The sequence below is a fragment of the Podarcis gaigeae genome, assembly GCF_964106915.1.
Source record: "Podarcis gaigeae genome assembly, chromosome: 17".
NCBI lineage: Eukaryota > Metazoa > Chordata > Lepidosauria > Squamata > Lacertidae > Podarcis > Podarcis gaigeae.
This window is the reverse complement of record NC_139694.1, coordinates 33,045,562-33,069,765: the sequence shown is the minus strand read 5'-3', so window position 1 is coordinate 33,069,765 and position 24,204 is coordinate 33,045,562. Positions and strand designations below refer to the sequence as shown.

General features: G+C 48.8%; 2 protein-coding genes across 3 annotated transcripts in view; both read left to right on the top strand.

Annotated features, from left to right (window-relative positions):
• Positions 1-24,204, top strand: part of LOC310834806 (tetratricopeptide repeat protein 39A-like) — a 501,953-nt gene that overhangs the window by 192,601 nt on the left and 285,148 nt on the right. The gene's annotated exons all lie outside the window — the stretch shown is intronic.
• The window catches only part of NFIX (nuclear factor I X), a 249,515-nt gene continuing 238,947 nt past the window's right edge, over positions 13,637-24,204 (top strand). Inside the window, exon 1 of one of the 2 annotated variants that reach the window (XM_083719291.1) lies at positions 13,637-13,990. The gene's annotated coding sequence lies outside the window, so the exon portion shown is untranslated. The remainder of the gene's footprint in view (positions 13,991-24,204) is intronic. The other variant, XM_083719286.1, reaches the window with a different exon arrangement.

The following is a 24,204-nucleotide window of genomic DNA, read 5'->3' as shown; positions in this document are numbered from 1 at the left end:
AGATTTAGGGGCACAACTTGCATCATTTAGACATTAAAGCATGATCTTATGACTTGCCATTCTAACAAATAAGTGCTTGGAAGCAGGATGTCTCTCTGAGCAAATATTACATGGGAAATGTTTAAGATCAAGTGCCCAAATATTTGTGGAACCAAATAAATGGGCCACATTCTTATGCCTCGTGCATATTCTTCATGACCAGAGTTTGCTCTGTTTCGCCTTCTCTCTTCTAAAAGTACCCTTACCTCATTTTCTATTTTACAGATATCAGGAGCAAAACAGATCCTCATGACTGAGGCTGAAATCAATTGCCCACCAGAGGTAGTGGTATCACCGAATCGCATACCTAAAACGCCACCTAAGCCCAACCCACCTACCCCAGGTGCCCTCCTCCACTGAGACAAGGCAGTCCATTCTAGAGCATCGTGAGTGGAGAGCAATTCACTTCTCAGCGCTTGAGTTGTCCTCTTGAAGTAAGCCCAGTCACACACACTACAAGGGAGACTGGAGGAGGACTTGGGGTCACAAGATAATATGGCTTGAAATAAATTTTCTTCCCAGTCCCAGATACGGTGTACAGTTGAGACATGGATATGAAGGAAGGCCACAAACCAAGTCAGCAAATGGAAAGTTAATCAGGCCCACTCTGATCTCAGCAAATGTCTTTCTTGTGGCATTTATTGAGGTGTACCCCCTGCTCCCTGGAAGTGGGACAAAGTCCAGAATATGAGGGCAGAGGCGGGAACTCCTTCCTGTCCCTGCTGAGTGAGTTCACCCAGCCTTCCAAACCTGGTGTCTTCCAGATGTTGTTGGACTCCAATTCTCATCACCCCAGCGAGCCTGGCCAATGATCAGAGTTGATGGGAGTTGTAAGATATAAGGTTGGGGAAGGCTGTGCAACACAATCGAAACCCAGTGAGACCCCTCTTCCTGAGCAGGTCGGACACAGCCCTGGAAAGACTGCTTCTGTCTGATTGCTGATCAGGCTACTAACGGAAGTGGGGTCTCTGAAGACTCCCAATGGGCAGTCAAGTAGTGCATGCAACAGGAGTCCATTCTTGAAATTCAGGTAGCTTGAGTAGCCTGCAATGATAGCCTTTTGTTCAAGCAAAGGGGAAAATCCCTGCAACTCACATACTTGTCTATTGGGACACCTGCTGGGAGCCCAGAGATGGCCACCAGAATTTATATAAAGAATGTCTCCTTTGACACTGGTTTCCAGTTCTGAAGCTTCCCCAAAGGAAGGCTGCCCCTTCAATCCATCTGAGGAAGGAAGGAAGGAAAGAAGGAAGGAAGGAAGGAAGGAAGGAAGGAAGGAAGGAAGGAAGGAAGGAAGGAAGGAAGGAGAAAGAAAGAAAGAAAGAAAGAAAGAAAGAAAGAAAGAAAGAAAGAAAGAAAGAAAGAAAGAAGAGTTAAATTTATTATACACACTCTGGACTGATCACGCAGTCAGAATCTGTTGCATATCACTTCAGATCAGTCACATAAAAATAGATTTCATCTCACAAATTTTTGTTCAAACCCACACGTTTTCTTTCCAAGGAAACAAATGATCTTTGTGAAGTTTGATTTGGCTAAATGCCCAGCTACCTGATTGCAATTTTTAATTACAAAATTTATGTAGAAGAACTCCTGGTCCAGAAATGCCAACATGCAATTAAAAATGAACTATGGGATGCCCATGAGCACAGCCTATACAGGCAGCTCCAGCAAATTCCAGAAATTGCATCATAGTTTTGGATTTCTCAATAGCTTGCCTGGTTCAAATGTTATTAAACGCTTTCCCCTTCCTCTATCTGGTATGCCTATCTTCAGATTTAATTGTAGTAATGCTCGTGTGAGACTTGGAATACTTAGACTTGTGTCTGGTATTGGATATCGTACAGAGTCCTGACTGAAAATTTAGCATGATACAGTATCTGCAAAACACTTCAGGGGAGGATTAAAGATGGTATAACTTATAAATCTCAATAAGTAGCTGTAAATGCCAAATTATAACTCAGATTATCAGGTACAGGAAAAAACCTCCAGAGGTCAAGGAGCTGGAATTCCTTTTCTAGGAGGAAAGGCTAAAACATTGATGACATTTTAGTTTATATAAAGGACGGCTGCGTAGGTGTATTGGAGAGACCTGGCAGAGCTTACACCATTAGGATTGATGTGGAAAGAGGAGTCTCTCTCCCTGTCTCTAATACTGGCATTCAGGATCACCCAGTGAAATTGATTGATAGTAGATTCAGGACAAACCAAACCATTGTGAGAACAAAATGTTGAAACAGATACTCCTTTGGTCTGACCGCATATCCTCTTCTGCATATCTTCACACAACCATCTTTTATAGGATTTGCTGCCACAAAGTACTGTGATTAGTTTAGAGGAATAAAGTCATGGAAAGGTATCTACAGCTGTGATGGAGCCTCCATATTCAAGGGTAGTGTACCTCTTTGTCCTTGGTGCTGGGGGCAAACAACAGAGGAGGGCTTCACACCCTTCTTGGTGTGAGGGCTTCACACCCTTCACACACGCACCTGGCTGGTCACTGCCAGGAACTGGAAATAGGACACCAGAAGAGAGAAGGAAATAATTAAATGGTTTTGTTTGTTGAACCCACCGACTCCATGCTCTGTAGCCTCAACCAGCTGCTTTTTTGAAAAATGATTGCACTGAAACAGAGTATTCTGCAAATAAGAAAAAAGCATCACATGCAGTTGTACTTTGAAGTAAATGTAGCTCAAGGTGTTATGCTGCCTGAGGCCAAGAGAAAGATGGTGCCCTCCCCTCATTCCATATACAGACACCAACTGGACAGGTTAGCTTAGGGGGCACAGGGTGGGCTACATGGAACACAGCTCTGTCTTCCAATCCCTTCCTGTCATTCGCTCACCACTCTGCCTGGCTCCTGTTTTTTTAAAAATTATTATTCTATTATTATTTATACCCCACCCATCTGGCTGGGTTTCCACAGCTATTCTGGGCAGCTTACAGCACATAAAAATTTGTAAAACATTAGACATTAAAGACTTCCTTAAACAAGGCTGCCTTCAGGTTAGATAATTGTTTATTTCCTTGACATCTTATGGGAGGGTGTTCCACAGGGCAGGTGCCACCACCAAGAAGGCCCTCTGCCTGGTTCCCTGTAACCTCGCAGTGAGGGAACCACCAGAAGGCCCTCGATGCTGGACCTCAGTGTCTGCGCTGAACGATGGGGGTGGAAATGCTGCTTCAGGTATACTGGGTGGAGGCCATATAGGGCTTTAAAGGTCAGCACCAACACTTTGAATTGTCCTCGGAAACGTACTGAGAGCCAATGTAGGTTTTACAGGACTAGTGTTATATGATCTCAGCGGCCGCTCCAGTCACCAGTCTAGCTGCTGCATTCTGGATTAGTTGTAATTTCCGAGTCACCTTCAAAGGTAGCCCCATGTAGAGCGCATTGCAGTAGTCCAAGCGGGAGATAACCACTCTGGCAAGGCAGTCCGTAGGGAGGTAGGGTCTCAGCCTGCATACCAGATGGAGCTGGTAGACAGCTGTCCTGGACACAGAACTGACCTGAATGGACAGCTGTGGCTCCATTCAGACAAAGGCTTCAGTGCAGCATCAACAGAACCACCAGGGTTAGTGACAGACAGACAGACAGCCAAGACTAGCAACAAGCCGGGTGTTGTGAGCTGCTTTTGGGGTGGTTATGCTGTATGCCTGCATGCCTTCTAATTCCTGGATCCAGCAAGAGTTAAAACCAACGGAGGACCCCCATTAGGAGGCTTGCAAGGTTGGTGTCAGCAGCAGCATTCACTATCAATGATTTGGCAAAGGTTGCCACTTAGGCAACCTAAGCCATATGAAGCAGGGCTTTTTGGGTTTTTTTGGGTTTTTGCCTTTTGAATAAACTAGAATCCAAAGAACCCTAGTGGTGATGGTCTCATCCCATCATAGCTGTCAGCTTTCCCCTTTTCTTGTGAGGAATCCTATTCAGAATAAGGGAATTTCCCTTTAAAAAAGGGAAAACGTTGACAGCTATGCATCCCATGTGCCAAGGCAACACTGGCAATGATGGGTTACTACTCTCTTGACCACCAGTCAAATCTTTGTAAGAGCTGACAATTCAGAGGCTTCAGGCTGCCTGCAACAGCATTTGGCCTGAAGGCCCCTGACAAAACACAGTCCCATGTAGCTCAGCAGGTGAGGCTCCTCCTCTAGGCCAAAAGCTTCCTGGTTTGAGCTCAAAGGTCCCTAATACCACCGGAGTCTTTGTGGTCTTTCAGAATTCTGAATGCTGCCCGCTTTTGACTTTGACCATGCTTGTTATTGACTTTTACTAGCTGTTTTACACAACAGAGACAAACATGGTGGTAGAATTTTGGGCTGTGCTTCTTCAGACTGCAGTAGTGTCACTCACTGGAAGGACAGATCCTGAAGCTGAGGCTCCAATACTTTGGCCACCTCATGAGAAGAGAAGTCTCCCTGGAAAAGACCCTGATGTTGGGAAAGATTGAGGGCACAAGGAGAAGGGGACGACAGAGGACGAGATGGTTGGACAGTCTTCTTGAAGCTACCAGCATGAGCTTGACCAAACTGCGGGAGGCAGTGGAAGACAGAATTGCCTGGCGTGCTCTGGTCCATGGGGTCACGAAGAGTCGGACATGACTAAATGACTAAACAACAAGAAGTCCCATGTTTGTCTGTTTTTAAAAGGCTACATGTAGCCTTTAAAACCAAAACATGAGAGAGATTTACAACAGCCACCTCCCGCTACAGTCTAAAATGGTACCGTCCAGAATTTCCCCACCTCATTTGGCATGATAGAATGACATCAATACACTGGATTTTTGGGGGTTGGGGGAAGAGAGTGTGGAATTAGAATAATAGAATCTTAGAATTGTAGAATTTGAAAGGGACCTCAAGGTTCATCTAGAATTCCGGACTGTACTGTTTTAGACTGCAATGGGAGGTAGCCATTCTAAGTCTAGAATAATGTCTTAAGGAAGAGGTCCTACTAATTAGTATAGGGTGGTGGCAGTTATGCTGATTTTTGTCATGATCTGGAACTATGCTGTCCACAATAATCATGGTAACCATCACAGGCCAGTGGCATAGCGTGGGGGGTGCAGGGGGGCCCGGCCGCACTGGGCGCAACATCTGGGGGTTAGGGTTAGGGGGCGCAAATCTACGGGTTAGGGGGCGCAAATTACTTGCCTTGCCCCGGGTGCTGACAACCCACGCTACGCCACTGTCACAGGCGCCAAGTTCTGCCCAACTTTGTGGGGGCCTATCATGTGAGTGTGACATCACGCGTCGGGAGGAGACCTGGAGGGGTCTGGTGTGGACCCTCAGCCCCGCCCCCATGGCACCCCTGGTAGCCATGATAAATGTTAGGGACCAACACAGTCTGTTTTCAGCAGCACAGAGGCACCCGTAGCACAGAGGCACTGTACAAGGGGCAATAATAGCACCAATCCTTGCACATGCTTAAAAGAAGCAAATTAAAGATCAAGGAAATAGTTTCAGCTGTATAGTTAGGATTGACAGGGGACTGAGACACACGCAGAGAGACTGACCTGACCCTGTGCCTTGCGCAAGACCTTGATCCACAGAGATAAAAGGTGAAGTTTGTTTCGCATTCTGGGGGTAAATGTCATCGTTTTTAATTCCTGAATTTCAAGAGCCATGGCCCAGCTGGAAAATTGCCACTATATATGGGAATAACAAATATTTTGGCAATTGGCATTCCGCAATCCAGCTGTCCGTGGGGGAAAGAAGATCAAGGGAGAGAACGCAGGGCAAGGCCCACAGTGTACTTGGAATTCCCTGAGGACAAACACCCCAGAGAACCATGAAAAGTTGGGAGTGGTACCACACCCTCGTTGCTCATGCAAGCTGTGCCCTCTTCACTTATTGTAGGGCTGGAAGGGAGAATTCCCTGCCCAACCAACAGGCACAACCATAGGTGGGAAGGGGGCAGAGGGTGATTTGGGCCTTAGAGGCACTGCAGACTGAGGATTTGTGGCTTCAGAGGAAGGATGCAAAGATCTCCCCACCTCACATTGCCCCACAGAGAGCCTTAATCATGCCGCAACTAGTAATTCCTACCCAGTCTAGTGTCACTGAGGATAACTACCTATGGTGATGAGTTTCCAGTTGCCTGGATGGACACAGTCTCTTATGTTTAGTGTGCCTTACTGCTTTCCAATGACACGGGTGGCGCTGTGGGTAAAACCTCAGCGCCTAGGACTTGCCGATCGCATGGTCGGCGGTTCGAATCCCCGCGGCGGGGTGCGCTCCCATTGTTCGGTCCCGGCGCCTGCCAACCTAGCAGTTCGAAAGCACCTCCGGGTGCAAGTAGATAAATAGGGACCGCTTACCAACGGGAAGGTAAACAGCGTTCCGTGTGCTGCGCTGGCTTGCCAGATGCAGCTTGTCACGCTGGCCACGTGACCCGGAAGTGTCTGCGGACAGCGCTGGCTCCCGGCCTATAGAGTGAGATGAGCGCACAACCCTAGTCTGGCAAGACTGGTCCGTACGGGCAGGGGTACCTTTACCTTTACCTTACCTTACTGCTTTCCAATATGCCTCATGGCGGGCAGACCCACCAGGTGTCTTCTTCCTTGTCATTGTGTCCTGGGCCAACAATGAAGACACTTGTAGACCTAGAATGCTTCTAAGGACCGGACAGGATGTTGGGCTGGGGCTGGAGAGAATTGGGTTCTAGCCCTTCCTTTCCCCCAAACTCACAAAATGGCTTTGGACCAGTCACGCTCAGCTTAATGCAGTCCGCCTCACAAGAGTGTTGTGATGTTATTATAAAGGTAACCGGAGAGTGGACAGGACACACATTTGATTGATAATTTTATTTCTACTCAGAGACTTCTCTGTGTGTGCATCTCTTATTAAAATGTTGACAAGGTTTTAAGAAGTAATTATGTGACCTCCCCCCACTCATTCAAGGGTGCTTCTCATCCAAAAGAACACACCTGGCAGATATTTAACTATTTATTGTTAAAAATAGCACAGTTGCTTCTACAGCTCTGGATATCTATGCAAAACAATCTAATGGCTAGGCAGCTATTTGCAGGAACGGGGGGGGGGGCATTCCCCCTCCACTCCTTTTGGTACCTTCCCCTGCTGGGCTGTGCACAAACCGCCAGAGACTGGGCCTGTATGGAAACTTCCTTTGCTCATCCCTTTTCAATCCTCACCTGGTTCTGGGAGGCAGTGGTGCAGGAGAGGGTGAAGATATACACTCACCTGGCCTTCCTCTTTCTTTTCTTCTTACCCATCTTGCGCTCCACCTTCTAGCTCTGAAGCTTTGCCTGCCTCTGATTCTTACCTCCTGGCCAGAACAGTTCCTCACAAATCACTGACCCCCTCTCCCAAGTCAGACTCCAGCCCCTCATCAGCATCCTGCCAGTCCCTGTCATCTCACCCTGTCCCTCACCAGTGCAATAAACCCAGCGCAGCAGCAGCATCCTTGATCCTGAATGGCCTCCTCTCATGGGTGCTGTAAAAAGCAGCTTTCGTTCATCAGCAGGGGGTTGGACTCAGTGGCGTAGCGTGGGGGGTGCAGGGGGGGCGGCCACACCGGGCGCAACATCTGGGGGTTAGGGTTAGGGTGCGCAAATCCATGGGTTAGGGGGCGCAAATTACTTGCCTTGCCCTGGGTGCTGACAACCCACGCTATGCCACTGGTTGGACTAGAGGACCTTTAGAGCTTCCTTTCCAACCCTATGGTTTTATATTTTAGCTCTGCAGTTGGGGGCTCGCAGCCCAAAGGAGACCTCCTGACTCACAGCTCTCTGCACATTCCCTGTTATACGCATTCCGTTTCCAAACCACAACTAGAGGCCCGGGGAGCGACTGACTCGTGGCTTGCAAAGACCTGTACCAGACTGAGGCTATCTGCAAGGCTGGGCGGCGTGTTCCCATGATATGCAGAAAGGAAGCGGCAAGCTCAGCCGGGCCTGTGGGGAATATTCCCCTCCGTCCCTTAGAGGAGAGGCCCTTTGGCCGCTGGGCAGAGCTGCGAACAACATTGCGCGTGTGTTTTTAACAAAACAACAAAATTAGGAGACATCATTGCATGGCGTTCAGCATCTGCTGAACGGGGGCACTGCCAGCTTTGGCCGTGGTGGGGGAAGACTCCCTTGGTAGTCCAGAGAGAGAGAGAGAGAGAGAGAGAGAGAGAGAGAGAGAGAGAGAGAGAGAGAGACGGACCAGCTGGCTAAAGTACTGCTGAGAGTGACCCAGCTGGGTCCGTCCTCTTGGCCTCCAGCCCCGCAGGGAGATCATCTTGCTGCCTTGCCCTATATAAGCAGCCACAGAATGCGCGCAGGGCGGGGAGTCGGGTTGCGCTGCGGAGCCACTGCGCGCGCGCTGGGGTGGGGGAGACGCGCTTCCATTGACTCCCTTGCCTCAGTATTCCCATCCAACAGCGGCAATGGGTCACTTGGCAATCGCTGTGCAAAATACGCGCAGGACTCCGTTGTTTCCTTAGGCAATGGCGGAGAGACAGGCGGACAGACACTGCCACTCAAAAGACAGTATCTGTTCAAACAGGGTGATAGCAAGGAGGCTTAGCTGGATGAGTCACTTTCTCCACTTTCCACGCGCATTATGCATTTCACAATTTGTTTTTCTAGCCGTGGCTCTATGGCTTTTTCTTCTCTCCTCTTTCCCCTCTTTTTGCTATTCAAATGGCAAATGCGGATGATCAGATATTTCTTCTGGGACGACTCCTTTCCCTGGCACTTTCGAAAATCAACCAGGCACAGCAAATCCAAGCCCACAACAGGTCTCTGCGCAAACCGGCTGCCGCCCCTGCATTGTGACCCTGCTGAGATTTGGAGGGTGGTTGTTCCCCCCCCTCAGAAGTGGGACACACACACACGAAAGTCACACATCCAAAGTGTCATTTCGCTGCGTTTATTGGTGCAGAGAGGCGCACCTTCCGAAATAAATAAAATCTGCTTTCCTGCGTGCAAGTCCCGCTGAGATCACTGGGACTTACTCCCAGGTAGGCGTCCCGAAGACGGCCCCCACCCCCCCGTCCCACCACGCCGCCCTCGCATCCGAAATGTTTAGATTTACCCTGGAAAGCAGGAAAATGTCTATTTCGTTGTAGAAAGAAATGGGAATGCTCAAGTGAAGAGTGTGACGCGCTGCTTTAAAACAAACACCTGGACAAAAAGCAAAGGCCGTGATGAAACTGGCCAGCAAAGATACTGTTTTAAATTAAAACTTACTTTGATTTCAATTTAATACTTCCGTGTGTGTGTGTGTAAATCTATGCACTGTTTAGTTTTTGCTTTGGTAGGGGTCGGGGGAAGGAAATTTCCGTGATTTGACTTAGTTTCGATGGTTTGAGGATTCCTAAATTCTAACTAGTGCTGGAAGATCCGTTTCCTTTAATATTTTTTATTTTTTTAGAAATTGTTTTTTCACCCTCAGGAAATGTAATTAAAGCACACCAGCCAACAAAACCACGTTAAGTCTTGTTTTAGGAAGTTGCGAATACTTGGGAAACAAACAAACAGGTAAAAATGTCATAGATTTATGGGGGACCGCCGGCTTTTTAATTTGGGGGGTTTGGAGGAAACAAACGCAGCATCTAAAGGCTCACTTTCCCCAATTCGTACAAAACGTTGAACTCTTCCTTATATGAAAGAAAGGCTGGAGCTAATTGCCCAGAGCCTTTTTCTTGTGCAACGTTAAAATCGTGAAGAAAAAGAATGTAATTATTGTTGGCTCTGATTCACTATTATTTTTTTAATTCCCGACTGCCAGATCTCCGTTTAAATGCTGCAACTGACCAACTTCGAGTGGAAGTTCTTTTCGGCTAAATATATCATGAAAACAGAACACGGGTCTCAGTCCAGCAAGGTCTGCTGCGCAAGCCCCACTGAAATGAACGCGAACTCTGCAAGAGCCGCCTCTCTCCCAGGCTGCAAGTTGCAACGCGTTAGAAACGGATCCCCGCTGCGCTCCTTACCAAAGTTACTTTTGGGGAAACGTTTCTTTTCCGAACCGCTTTCAGTCTTATTTTTGCGCTTCCTGAAAAGTGTGGGGCATGGGGAATAGAGAACAGGATGCAGACAGACAAACCGAAATCCCTTCAAGTCTCAGGGATTTTCAGTGAGATGGGTAAAGGGTGGCAACTACTCGGCTCTCCCCTTTGAAAGGGCTTCACTCAGGGTGGGCCGCTCCCAGGGCATTTTCCTGCTCCCCACGGCCCTGTCCCTGCCTGAATCACCCAGGGAAATTGCGCGGAAGCTTCCAGGAAATGAAACGGGACCCAAGCGGCTGCTTTGCAAATTCTGCGGAGGCTGAACTGGTCAGTGGGGTGGGCGCCCAAAGAGGCAAAGGTAAAGAAGTCAACTCTTGGCCCAGCAGCGCCCTTCTCTGCTGGGTGCGCAATGCCTCCAGCGTAAGGTGTTGGTCTTCTTAATATTATTATTATTATTATTACGCGCATCAAATACGTTAGCGTTCCCCACAACTCGCTTAAACCAAGGAAAGAAAGGCGAGAGGTTGGAGATGATGACGCGGGGGGCGCTTGCTCTCCTTAGAAACTGAAAGAGAGAGCGATCCCCCAAAACGCGCTTCCTTGAAACGGATGGGACTTGCGCGCAGAGCGATCCTAGGCGGGATGGCGACTAAGCCAGCCATCCCCACTTAATGCCAGGAGGCTTAACTTCCCCAGTAAGGCTGCTTAGGAGGAGGGTGTGCAACGTGGCTAGGATCGGGGCCTAAGAGGCAACTCGGGCTGCCTGAGCTCCGAAGGGAGATGCGGGTTGCCAAGCGCAAAGGTGGTTCCTGGCGGCCTTGCGCGGCCCTCCTAGCCGCAGCGGCCCCGGTCGGAAAGGCTGAAAGGCCAGGGACTAAACAGGGAATCGCCGCCCGCCGTCCCTCCTTCTCCCAGCCAGGCGCACCGCTTTGCAGCCGGGCTGTCTGCACGGACTGGTGCCTTCGGAGCTATTTCAGCTGGAAATCCAAACCAAGTAGAGGGGGAAACAAAAGAGCCACTTGGAACCTGTTGCCGAAAGTAACTCCGGATCGAGCCGCGTCTTCAGAGCAGCTGGCCATATAAAACCCAAATGCTGGCCGTATAAAACCCAAATGTCTAGAACCAGATTAACCAGGTTGATTAATCTAAAAGATTAGATTAGATTAATCTAAAGTTGGATGGGCCCGAAGAAAATACGGATTTAGCAGCCTGTGGAATTCATCCTGTTCACCTGGGACTTGATGACGACGACGTTAATAATGGTAATAACAACAACAATAAATTGGATTTCTGATTTTTATTTAATCGACTATTTTATTTTCGGTTAAGGAGAATGAAAGGGGGCCGCGTGTGTGCGACGCGCGCAGAGAGCAAAACACAGAAACAACCACCCCCAAAAGCTTTTTCCAAAAAAGACGCTTGGAAGTTTCTCTTTTATTTCTCTTTTTCTCTCCACCCGCACGGGGTACGAAAACGGACTCGAGCCGAAGCCCTCCCCGCTCCTGCTCTCTCTAAAGCTGACGCCGTGGTCCATATTACTCGGGAAGCAAATTCGCGCTGGGTTCAACAGGCTCCCAAGATGACCGCCTCTCTCGGACAGCGAAGGGCGCAGAACTTCCCGGCGACCCGCACTTGAGCGGCCATTCCCACGAGACGGGGCATTTCCCGAGTTGGGGAAGCTCGCGGCGAGCCCCTCTGTCCCTCCCTCCCTCCTCCTCCTATGAGTCACCTGCCTTGATTAGCATATTAGTCTCCACGTGACGGCGTTCGGCGCAGAGGCCGAAAGGCAAGCTTGGCGGCGCAGCGCCGCTCACAACGCCCCTGCGCTCGCGGCGGCAAGAGGCGAGGCGCGAAGGAGGACGCCGGAGCGCGGGACGCCGATGGAGCCGCTCGGAGCAACCGCGCCTCAGCCAGTTCCATGGCGAGCGGGGAGGCGGCCACAAGGCAGCACGTACACACGCCACATACAAGTGTCCAGCTCCGTCCCTCTCCGCCTGAGGCGCGCAAGCCGCGTCGGCAACCCCCACCCCGCAGCCCGGTCCAGCTGAAGGGGGAGGCTGGAGCTGGGCCCCAGCCAGCTGTCCGCGCCCCCGGACCTGGGAGAAGAGCCAGGCAGGCGAAAGGCTTCCCCCGCCCGCTTGACCCCGCCAGGCTCGCGCCTGAACTTTTCCCTCAGCGCTTGCTTGCTTGCTCGCTGGCCGGCGGGCGAGCCGAGGCGGAAGGGGCGCGTGCGCGGACTTGGCGCGGAGAGGTTCGGCGCGTTTGGTTCTGCCGCTTCCCTCCCGCCAAAAGGAAAGGAAAAAAAAAATCCCGAAAGCTTCGCTCTTCTCTGGCTTCTGAAGGGAGGGAGGGAAGGTCTAAGCTATTGTTTCTGAAGAGAGGAAAATGGGGGCAGGACGTCTTTGTCCAGGCGCCCCCCACCTCCTGAAGAGAGGGGTCCGTGCGAAAGGAGCGGCGGGGTCGGGGCCGCCGCTCGTTAAAACAAGACTCGCGCACGTTACGGAGGACCCCCGGAGCCATTCCTGTCTTTGGGGGCGGGGGAAGTGCCAAACGGGAGTCAGTCGGCGGCGGCGGCGGAGTCAAAGCAGGGCCGGCCTAGATTTCCAGGGCAGCAAACGTGGCGGGTGGGGCGTTTCTCTCCTCCCCCCCTTCCTCGGCCGCATCCGTTACCTAGTTTTGGTTTGGCTCAAACTCTTTTTCGACATAAAGGATGAAATCCCACCCTCACTCCCACGGGGGCGGGAGGAAACACAAGAAACCAGAGCGAAGTTTTTGTGCGTGCGCGCGCGGTGCTCGTCGCACAAGGCAAGGCCGGGAATCGGGGGGGGGGTGGTCCTCCTCCTTCCCCCTTCCTCTCTTGAGATTTCTAGATCCCGGCGGGTCTCCCCGGGATCGATCCTTTGCTGCAGCAGCAGCAGCAGCCGAACTCCTCGAGCAGTTTCCTCTCCACGTCCCCCGATTCCTGGCCACTCGGGGAAGACGCCCCTCTTCCACTCCAATTCCACCCCCCCCCCCGCCGCCCCAGATCATTGGTTTCCTTCTGCCCCCGGTGCACACTCCCTAGGGGCCACGATGTTTGATTTCTCTCTAGCTTTCCATCCGCTTCTCGGAACCCCCAGATTTCGTTGCCTGTTTTCCTCTCTCCCCCCCCACGCCGCTCGCCTTTCTTTCGGCTCAGGAGCGGCCTCGACTGAACTCCGAAGGCGGCGGCGGGCGCGATTTCGCCCAGTCACTCGGGAGCGCGCCGTTACTTCGCTGCTCTCTAACTCACACGCCTTCTCTCCCCACACCCAGAAATAGGGCAGTGGTGGGGCTGTAGGTCGGGGCAGGAAAAGGGAGGGAGGGAAGGAGCGAGGAGCCGAGCCCCCGAAAGAGTGGAAAGCCCACGGGGGCTCCTAACACACGACGCGGCTTGCTCGGTCTCTATCTCTCTCCCCCCCTTCCCACTTCTGCCTCTCTCCCCCCCCCCCCCGCGCGCCCGGTTTCTCTCCCTCGCTCTGCCACCCTCCCTTCCGCTAAAGTGCACCGCTCCAGCTTGGAAGTGTTGCAAATCGGGCGGCACAGAAAGTGGCATTTCTCCAGTCTTTGGGAGACCAATTTCCTTCCGACTCAAGCAGCCGCGCGAGTAAAACACGATCCAAGCGGGGTTGGGAAGATCGGCGCGGCCAGCGCGGTTTCCTCGCTTGCCCGGGGCCGGGCGAACGCTCGTCCCCTTTGGGCGGGTCGCTCCCCGCCGGACTTTGCAGCCGCCGCTCGTCCACTTCGGGCCTTCGCCGAGGAGCCACACTTTGCGCCTCCTCCGCCGCCTGCTCCACTGCAGCAGCAGCAGCAGCAGCAGCAGCAGCAAGAAGTCGAAGGGTTTGTGGAGAGAGATTGCGCTGTCCTCCGGCCTGCTCTTGGTGGTGCTTGGCTTTTTCCTTTTTTTATTTTTGTCTGAGGATAAAAAATATATATGGGATTCTGATGTTGGGCCAATTTCTCTCCACCGTCATGGTACGTGCCGTGGAAATCAATAATTTCCTCTCTGATTAATACTTTCCCTCCGAAGCAGCGGCGGACAATCCCGCCTTTGTGCTCGGCCTGCCACAGCCCCGCCGCCGCCGCCGCCGCCGCCCCTACCCGGGGGCTTCGACTTTGCAAAGTAACAGGCGAAATCAAAGCCTCCTTCGGGTCGGGGTGTGGCTAACCCTGGAGGCGCGCGAAGAGGGAGGTGGCGGACGGGATAGTCAGGATGGGCGAAGGTCACGACCGGGTCGAAGGCGCTGCTGCTTTCTATGCGAACAAAGAACCAATTGGGGTGGGGGGGGGTCCCGGAGGGTCCCCCTTCCTCTCCCTGGACTCATGTTCCCCAATGGCGACAGAAAAGACGCAGAGAGAACCAAACCTAGAGGTCCCCCTCCCCAAATCCCCGCGCCTTTTCATTTGAAGCGGTGTCAGGTCAAGCAAGTCCACAGGTGCCCTTCCGGCTTTTCCTTTCCTCTCCTCCCCCCGTTCTGTACAAATCGTGTCTTTAACAATTGTCAGCTTTGCGCAAGGGATCCGCGCCCGCCGTTATCTTACCCCAAAAATAGGGGAAGAGGGTCCCCCAGGGCGAGAGAGGCCAAAAGCCCTCTCCTTCCCTGATAGGAAGATCTCGGAAGCCACTCGGAGGAAAGTCCTTACTTAGGTTGCCGTTGTCGTCGCCGTTCCATTTATTTATTGCTATTATTTCGCGCCGCGCGGGGCTTTTGCGAGCGGCATAAAGAGGTCGCTGCCCGGAGGAGCTTACAGTCGATACTTCGGCCGTCGGGGAAAGTGAGGGGGAGAGGAGAGGAGCAGCAGCAGCGGGGCACCGGGGGATGAGCGTGAGCGCAGGTACCGCCGCGACCCCGCCAGGGCTCCCTTCGGTGTGCGCGCGCGTGAACGTGTGAACGAGGCTCCAGCGCAGACCGTGTTCCCTCAACTTGTTGGTGGAACTGCTTAGCCATCTTAAATGCCCCCAGCCCATTTAAAATAGGCAGTGACGTGCTTGTAGCCACCAAGACTCCGCGAACTTAGGTACTGGCCCTTGCTTCCGAACTTGGTGCTGTGGCGGGCCAAAGCGATCATCTTTGGGGATCTTCTTCGAAGCCGATCTCTCTCTCTCTCTCTCTCTCTCTCTCTCTCTCTCTCTCTCTCTCTCTCTCTCTCTCGTCCCCACCTCCCCTCCCCCCGCACGACTTTTCCTCTGTGCCAAAACAGAAAAGCTCCAAGCAGCGCAAGAGGCCTCACGAAGCGGTGAGGAGATAAAGTCCAGAACCGTCTCTTGGGGCGATTCCAGGGTTTTATTTCAGACTTTTTGCGCCTGTCTCTACCCCGAGAGAAAAAGTAACGGCGCCTTGAAAATGGAAGCGGGACCCCCGCGGCGTTCTGTGTGGGCACTGCGCGGGCAGCCCTTAGGAGGCGAAAGGGGTGCGCGCCTCGGAGTGCGCCCGTCGGCAGGCCCCGGGTAGCGGGGAGGACCGCCAAGGACCCGGTCTGCTGGGAAGTTCTCCTGCGCAAGGAAGGGGAGCCATCGCAAAAGCTGGCGCCGGAGAACTTCCCGGCGCAGCAAATCCCGCGCAAAGGTCCGGAGAGCGCCGCGCTTTCCCTTTCTTTGCGCAACCGCAAGAAGTTTTGCTTTGTTCTGCTGGTTGAATGCCAGCGCTTTCGGATCTGCAGAAATGAATTTTATTTTTATTGCACAAGGTGTTTAAAAAAACTATTTGGGGGGGGCTGTATTTGAGTGGAGGAAGAAGGAATCTGGCTCTAAAATCAGTTGCTTGAGGTTCTTTTTAGACTCTCTTTAAAGCAACTTTTTGTGGTAACTTTTTGGGTGCACCTCCCTTTTCTATTTCCCTTCTGCTTTAACGTTTTTTTTATTCCGGTAAGGCAGTCAGGACTACGGAGGAGATGCAGCCGAAAGCGTTTGATCATCGCAGCAGCTGAATTAAATATTGCTTTCTTTCCTTCCTGGGAACCGGGAGATTTCCGCGAGACAGTGTAGGCCGGCTGGGTCAGCGTTTGCACGGGAGGCTCTGCAGTGTTTGCGTCTGAAGGGAATTGTACCAACAAGGCCTGACAGCTGAACTGCAGTTATTTCAGTTTTACTTTATTTTTAAAAGGTGATATCTCATGATGATGATGATAATAATAATAATTCCAAGAGTTTGCTAAATTATTGAGAGATCAAAGTCAGTAATACCTCCAGGACAGGGCTTTGAGAGTGGGCAAGTCCAGGACTCTCACACAGCAGAAAGAGCAGGAGCACTCTTTTTTCCTGAAGTAAGGCATGTTATACACTGAATAGCCTTCCCCCCATCCACCCATACTCAAGACTATTATATCGAAAATATCATATCTACCAAACTGCACTGCTGGAGGATTCCTCTCCCCTCCCCATTACACAGCAACAATTGGGCCAGCTTTGGAGATGGCTGACTTTGTGGCAGTGACTTTCTGTGCCATCTTGCAAGTGTGCACTTCTGTCACATTAACAAATGTAGGACCAATGCATTCTTTGGTTTTTGGGTAGTGCTTTGTTAGGTTGTAGGACAAACTGAAGGGGAAATGTACCTTACGATGGTGATTTTTACAGTGCAATTGTGTACATGTCTACTCAGAAGGAAGCCCCTTTGAGCTTATTCCTAGGTAAGTAGGCTTGCAGCCTTCATCATGCTTGGTTGGGAGTATAAACCCTCCTGAAACTCCTTGGGTTTTTGTTCTCGGGGAGCAGGTCTGCAGGATTGTTGCTTGTCAGGGATGTTGGAATGGTGGCTGATGTGTCCATCCATCCCACAAAAATCGGCCTCCATTTTGCAAACAAGAGAGAGAGAGAAATGTTGTGGCAAAATGTCCAGTTTCACCTAAAGGAGAAGGACTGTAAGGCTGTGGACACACTTTCTCCATTCTAAGCAATTGATATTTTAGGAAGGGGGTTAAAAGGCACTTCACAGAAACCAAGCAGTCCGGGAGTAGAGAGATGGTCATCTGAATGACAAAGAAAACATGGCGCCTCTAATTCTACCTGTGGAACAAATCTTGTGGCTTCCTGCTGGGAAGATTTTGTTTGTACTTGGGCAAGAGACTCATTAGGCCACCTTTCTCTCCCAGCCTCCTAGGAATATTAGCTACCTGAGGAACCAGTTCGCTTGTGGGCGTCACTCTAGGTGTGGACATAATGATGATGATTATTAATAACAGCCACATTGCAATGACCTGACCTTTTGCATGTATCTGTTTGGGACAGCAGACTCCTCGTCATTATCACCATCACCATTTATTAATTAGTGTTTGTTGGTGGAAGTAGATAGATAGTTAAGTCACACAGGCCTATCTGCTAGCAAATGCGTTGCCACATCTGCTGTTGACTTTGGTGGTAGAAAGCCAGCAAAACACAGTGCAACTGGCCTACAATGTGTGAATTGCAGAAGGGCTTGTTTGAAGCTCCACACCAGTTGGTGCAAAAATGGTAGACACTGAGTCATCTTGATTGGTGTCAGTGAATGCGAAACGACAGCAGACTCACAGTTTAGTTGGATTTCTAATTTTGGAATAAACGACTTATATGAAATCTGCAATGTGTCCTACAACCCTTTAACCTCAAGGAAACAGCTCTTTGGTTTAACAGAATGTCAGAAAAAAATCAGATGTCACTCCGGCTAATCAGTTTTTATTATGCATGTGTGTCCTGTCCCATCATCATCTCTAAGCCAATGCCAAAGGGGGGAGGGAGAGAGAAGAGCAACCCTCATGTCCTTAAGTTTCCCATCTGTGCTCCAAATTCATTCACCAAAGGCATGAATAAGGTTTGGATGCAACTCTCAAAGAATTCTAGGGTGGAATTCACATTACCACCTTAGAGCTCAGTGAAGCTGCCCCCCTCATGTTTCACAACCCTCTCTCCCCAGATGTTCACATCAGCACAGGTTCATTTGTGTCATATTTGTTTTTGTTTGTGTACGCACCTGAGGATGCTGACAGAGTGGGGATGTCTTTACCCCATGCAAAGGTGTTCGTACCTTGGTTAGAAATGAATTAGGCATGGTGTAAGGACTACAATCGATGTGAAGCTGGTTTGAGAATCAATACATCAAACTGTAGCATTTGATAGCAAAGTATAGGATACATTGTGCATTGTGGCTACATGTTGTGTGGATGCAGATTTAAAAGCCAGCACTGGAAAGTAAAATTCGAGCAGCAGTTGTAGCATACAAAAATAATTTAACATCTTTCTTGGGCAATTCCAAGCCTGTTATTGGAAGAAAGGCCTCTGGTTTCTTTATAAATGTATATTTCAACATTTTTTTCAATTCATTATAAATCTTTTCCCAGAAGTCTTTCACCTTGGGACAGGTCCACCACATATGATAAAAGGTTCCTTCCTTTTCTTTACATTTCCAACATAGATTGTCACAGTTATGATATATCTTTGCTAATTTTACAGGGGTCAAATACCATCTGTACATCATTTTCATTATATTTTCCTATAACACAGTACATGCAGAGAACTTGATCCCTTTCTTCCACAATCTTTCCCAATCCTCCAACATTATATTATGTCCTACATCTTTTGCCCAGTCTATCATCACAGATGCAGCGAGTTCTCACTAAACACAGCCATAGTAGGAATTTCAGCTGACTTCCGTCTCACTCAGAATTGGGGGAGTGGTGGGAGTAAGACATAATGATTGTTTAGATGTATGTATGTTGCAAGGACTGTTAGCTTTATGAGTCCTTAGAAAGTTTTGGAGAGGCTAGCCACACAGACACACAAAAACCCCAACCTGTCTGTACCATTGAAGAGGATCCTGGAGGGCACTTTTTGGTATTATGCAGTGTCACTCCTTAGGAGACAAATGTCTTGGGCTGACACGTGTGCTACGCTATAGGTTGCATGTTTGTTCTCTACCGGATGAAAAATATGAGGAGATGACTCTGTGGCACTGCTGAGTTGACACCAAGCTCAGGTTTGCATAGCTATTATGTTCATTTGTCGATTGCATGCCACTGTAGGCCAAAGCATACTTGGGTTGGAAAGTAAGTTGCACTGAAATCAGTGGAATGTGCTTTCTAGGAAGGGCCAAAATGGACACTATGCAGGAGTCACAGACATATTCTCCTGATCCTTTCTTAAACTGGAAAACTGTCAAGAGCAGCAGCCGCTTAACCCTACCCCCTTCTGCAAGTTCCCCCTGGTGTTTGCTTCCTCCAGCTGCTTTTCCACCCACAGGGAAAAGATATGGGATCCCCATATCCTTTTCTCTGCTGGAATAAAGCAGCTTAGGGAGGGCAATTCTGAGCAGAAAAATGACAGAAGGGGAAGAGAGTTAAGTTCTCCATTTGAACTGATAGACCCCAGTGGTTGCCTTTTAGTTAAAGAAAACAACACCCCTTTCCCTCAAAAATGGAGGCTGTTCACACCTCTCCAGCATAGTATCTACTCTGGCCCTGTGTGTGATTAGGATTGAGATATCAAGCTTCTATTTCAGGCTGTGTCCTGACTCCTGAAACCCTCAAATGAGCATGCTTTCACTGAGGTCCTGACTAGCTTCTCTGTTAGAAGTAGCCCCTATATATGCTCTCCTGTGGAACCTACTTGTAGTGAAACAGAAGCGGAACAGCAGAGGCTGGTCTGAGTTTTTGACAGTTTTCTGATCTTTATCCTGCACCTGGTTACTTGTCTCTATAGGGTACTTGTTTCAGTCTGATGCCATGTTTGTTGGTTGGTTTGGTCCCCGTGGTGCTGAGAGTAAGCAAATGGGTGAACATTGCTCAGGGCTCAGAGTTGTGGCTAAGGATCACTTTCCCCAGGAGAGGCCTCCAAGGTCCTTTCCGCAGCCCTGACTCCTCCTGAGTAAGTGTGCAGTCAACTACAGCTGTTCAACATCACTCTTCTGCATGCATACTCAGAACTAAATCCTCTGATATTTCATGGGGCTTTCTCTTGAGTCAATGTGCCTAGGATTGCAGCCCGAATGACACATGTGTGCTGAAAATGGGTGTGCAGAGTTTAACTTGGAAAGGAGTAAATTGCACGGCCAGTGCCGGGAAAAGGTGGGCCTGAGTCAGTGGATAATCTCTCTTAAGCCAAATTTTTTCATTCTAAAATTGGAAACTTTGAATTCAGTTCTGCCTTGAACAAATCTCGCTCCACCTCAGATACATGCATGCATGCGTGTGTTTGTGTGTATCCATGTGGATCTGGGCTGCTTGACAAAATGGGAGTGGAATTCAAATCTAAAGAAAGGACAGGCCAAATATTTTGCTCCCCCCCTTCCTCAGCTTTCCTTTACCCATTTCCAGGGACCCCCAATTAATTTTGACAGGAGCCTTCTCAGCGAGGCGCCTAAAGCCAAACATGCAAAACATGACACCTTTCTCCCCCCTTCACCCTTGGGCAAGAATTAGTGCTTTTGAATAGAGCAAAGTTTAAGAGTGTTGCCATAGTCTGAATTGAACTACAAAAAGTGTGCAGCTAAGAGGACATTTCAAAGTAGATCAGGGGCTTTAAATGAAATTCCAAAGACGAAAAAGAAAAGCTACTGGTTTGATTTTATTTCATTTTTTAAAAGTGGTAGGACTGCGGGAGAATTCAAGCCTTGCCCTTGGAAACTCAGTTGAGCTTTGGTAGTCCAGGATATGCAGGGAAAGAGAGACTGGCTAAGCTTACCTGATCCAGCCAAGCCATCTGATCCAATATACTGTATTTTTCGCTCTATAAGATGCACCAAACCACAAGACGCACCTAGTTTTTGGAGGAGGAAAACAAGAAAAAAAATATTCTGAATCTCAGAAGCCAGAACAGCAAGAGGGATCGCTGCGCAGTGAAAGCAGCAATCCCTCTTGCTGTTCTGGCTTCTGGGATAGCTGCACAGCCTGCATTCACTCCATAAGACGCACACACATTTCCCCTTACTTTTTAGGAGGGAAAAAGTGAGTCTTATAGAGCAAAAAATACGGTACTCACAACTTGCAATAAGGGGACCTAAGTTTATGGCCCTGGCAAATGGTCACCTTCTCTTCACATAAAGTGTTTAGGGCAACAGTCTGTATGTGTGTGTATTCGTGTGCGCACACGCACACCCACACACCCACAGAGAGCTTTGAATCATATTAGTTCAAATAAGAAAGATGAGAACAAAAGATTTGCATTATTACAAGTGAGAAGGCAAGAGCTTGGGTTTAATGAAGAGTCAGAAGAATATAGCATCATTGTTGTGGAGTTTAACGCTATGAAATGAAATGACACAGACTCTCCTGTTAATCAAACCATTAGTCTACCTGTAGTTTAAAGTTTGAGTGCAGACACTCCTCTGTGCCCCCCTCCCCGCCAAATCTCAATGAGATAAGCAGTATTTTACGATTCCCCCCCCCCAAAAAAAAAAAATTGTCCAGGGTGGTTGGGGCAGGAACCATAATATTTCCTGTGTCTGGTGAAATTCTAACCCCGCGGCTTAGGGATTTTTTTAAAAAAAATGTTTTCCCGCAAATTAAGACGTTGAGGGCTAATTGTTTGTGTCCTGCGTCTAATGAAGCAGACCATTGCCCATGAAAGTTCATGCTGCAATAATCAAGTAACCACCAGATGCAAGATCACAGTCTTGTACACAGAACTGAATGTTTATGGGCTGAGACCCACATGAAGAAGAACAAGACTTTAGGACAGAGGTCCAGTGTCCCACTCAGTAGAATGAGCAGGAGGGAACCCCTAAATGCAGCGGGGCTTGCTTAGCACATTTTGTAGTAGGAAAAGAAGTGATAAACAGGATCTTCTAAAGAAGAGGGGCACTATGACCATTAAATCCAGTCTTAAATATGACTAAGTCCCTACCAGAGAAGAATGTCAAACCAAGCTGATGAACTATGCCGAAATGGCAAAACTGACTGGAAAACGCAGACACCAAGAGGAAAATAACTTAATTAAAGTATTGGGGGGGGGGTGGAATATAAGTTATTTGGGTGACCACTGTAAGCAGATGGAAACAAGAGCAGGATTTTGATTCACTTGTAGTGTAAAAATTATTATGGATGGTAAGGTTCAATATAAAATTTGGAGTACGGATGAATATGCAGTTGTAGATGTTTAAACTGAGACTCCATGGGGGGGGGGGGACTTCCCGAGATACGGAGAATCTCTATAGACAGATATGTAATTGTTAGTTTGTTCACACTTTGTATTTGTAAAAGCAATAAAAAGTATTTCATTAAAAATATATATCCAGTCTTACAATTACCTAACGGGGGAAATGACAGGTAATACCATTGGTTTCCACCCCTCCACACAACGGTTTTGGTCACTGGTCACCACTGGTGTTGCTAGGAAAACCCAGGACCCATAACCTGCCCAGTATGTCAGTGTGTGAGGAACAGGAGCATTTTCCTTGTGGGGTCCCTGTAGACGCTTCAAAGAGCAGTAGCTGGCACACGGTACTTTTTCTGGACATCAGTGCCCCCCCCCCCTTTTAAAGGCCCCATGTTTCTTGAATTCTGCCTTGGAGACCTGGTGTCTGCCAGAAAGATAAGGTATAAATATTTTAAATGGCATAGATTTTTTTTTTAAAAAAACCCTGAACGTTATGAAAAATAAAGTAAAGGGGAAGCCATCCAGAAAACTCTACTCTCAGTCACTGAAGTGAATTTGAATCTCCACGTTACCCGTATGGTTGCCTTGAAAGGGAGAGGGAGAAAGAGCAATGCCTTATTTCCTTAATTCATTTATTTATCTTTTGCTATTATGCATTTGGATTTTTATCCCTCTCAGCCTTAAATAACAATAAAACATGACATATACAGCAGCAGCAACAACAGCAACTTCCTAAAAATAAAGGTTGGCATTTGTTAAAACCTTTACGCCGTCTACTTCCACCTATTTGTTTGAGTCCTCCTTTCCTTTATTCCAATTCGGATATAGGATAGCCGACTCTCCCAGTAGCGTTCCTGCCAAATTCCAACCACAAAAGCCCTCCTATCATTTTGGCTTTTGAGCGTCCACACTCCAAATCACGTTTCCCCACTTAGATGGCATAATATAGCACCCCTTTCCATGCCTTCCTTAATACCTAGCATTCCAGTCGCCAAACACCATATCAAATTTTGCCCGTTTGAAGGACTGGATAGTTCCTGCAAGTTGAGGGGGCAACGAATTGATGCAAGTGAATCCACATTTGCTTTTTTTGCCCTTCTGCTGTTTGAGGCCAACACGGTTATTTTCCCAGTTCTTCTGCTCCCCATTTTCCCCTTTGTATGGTCACTGCCTTCCTGCCTGCAGTTTTATCTGCTCCGAATCTGAGGCCTGGATATGTGGGAATGGGGAGGAGGAGACCAAGAGCAGAGAAAAGACAAATTGGTCAACAAGCAAATTGATTAGTAAGGCTTGTTACATGGGTAGGCAAACTAAGGCCTGAGGGCCGGATCTGGCCCAATCGCCTTCTAAATCTGGCCCGCGGACGGTTCGGGAATCAGCGTGATTTTACATGAGTAGAATGTGTCCTTTTATTTAAAATGCATCTCTGGGTTATTTGTGGGGCATAGGAATTCATTAATTCCCTCCCAAAAAAAATTTAGTCTGCCCCCCCACAAGGTCTAAGGGACAGTGGAAAAAGTTTGCTGACCCCTGGCTTATTAGGTCTACAAAATATTATTTTCTCTGATATGAAGTTACATGTCATTGTACATCACCAGCTTTCTCAGAATTCTTGCTATCTCTTTGAATAACCCCATGAATGGTTTTTAATCAGACTAGAAGAAGGGTTTTTTTGTGGGGGAGGTGGGAATTGTTCCCTGGCAATATCCTTACTTACTGTCCCTATTTGTTACGTGTTTTATTTTTGAGCCCTAAGCGCTATTTTCGACCCATTATTACTTTTATATTTGCAGATTTGAATTAACTAACAAGTGGAAATAATAATAATAAATGCACTTTTTTTTTTTATTTGGTGAGAGAAATCAAGCTAACCTCCAATTCCAAACCTAGTATGGAGGATTGATATTTAGTTAGATTCAACAAAAGGGCTGTACCAGGATGCTGGGGTTGGGGGTGGGAGGAAGGTTGCACAAGAAGGAAACCAGTTGTTCTGGAGTGAAAATTATGTCTGAAATATTTGTTTGGCTCCTATAAAACTATCCAGCTTGTGTGTTTGCCTATGCATTTTCAGAGCAGAATTTCATGAGGTTTCTGCTTTTGGTTGCTGCATATAAGACACCTCAAA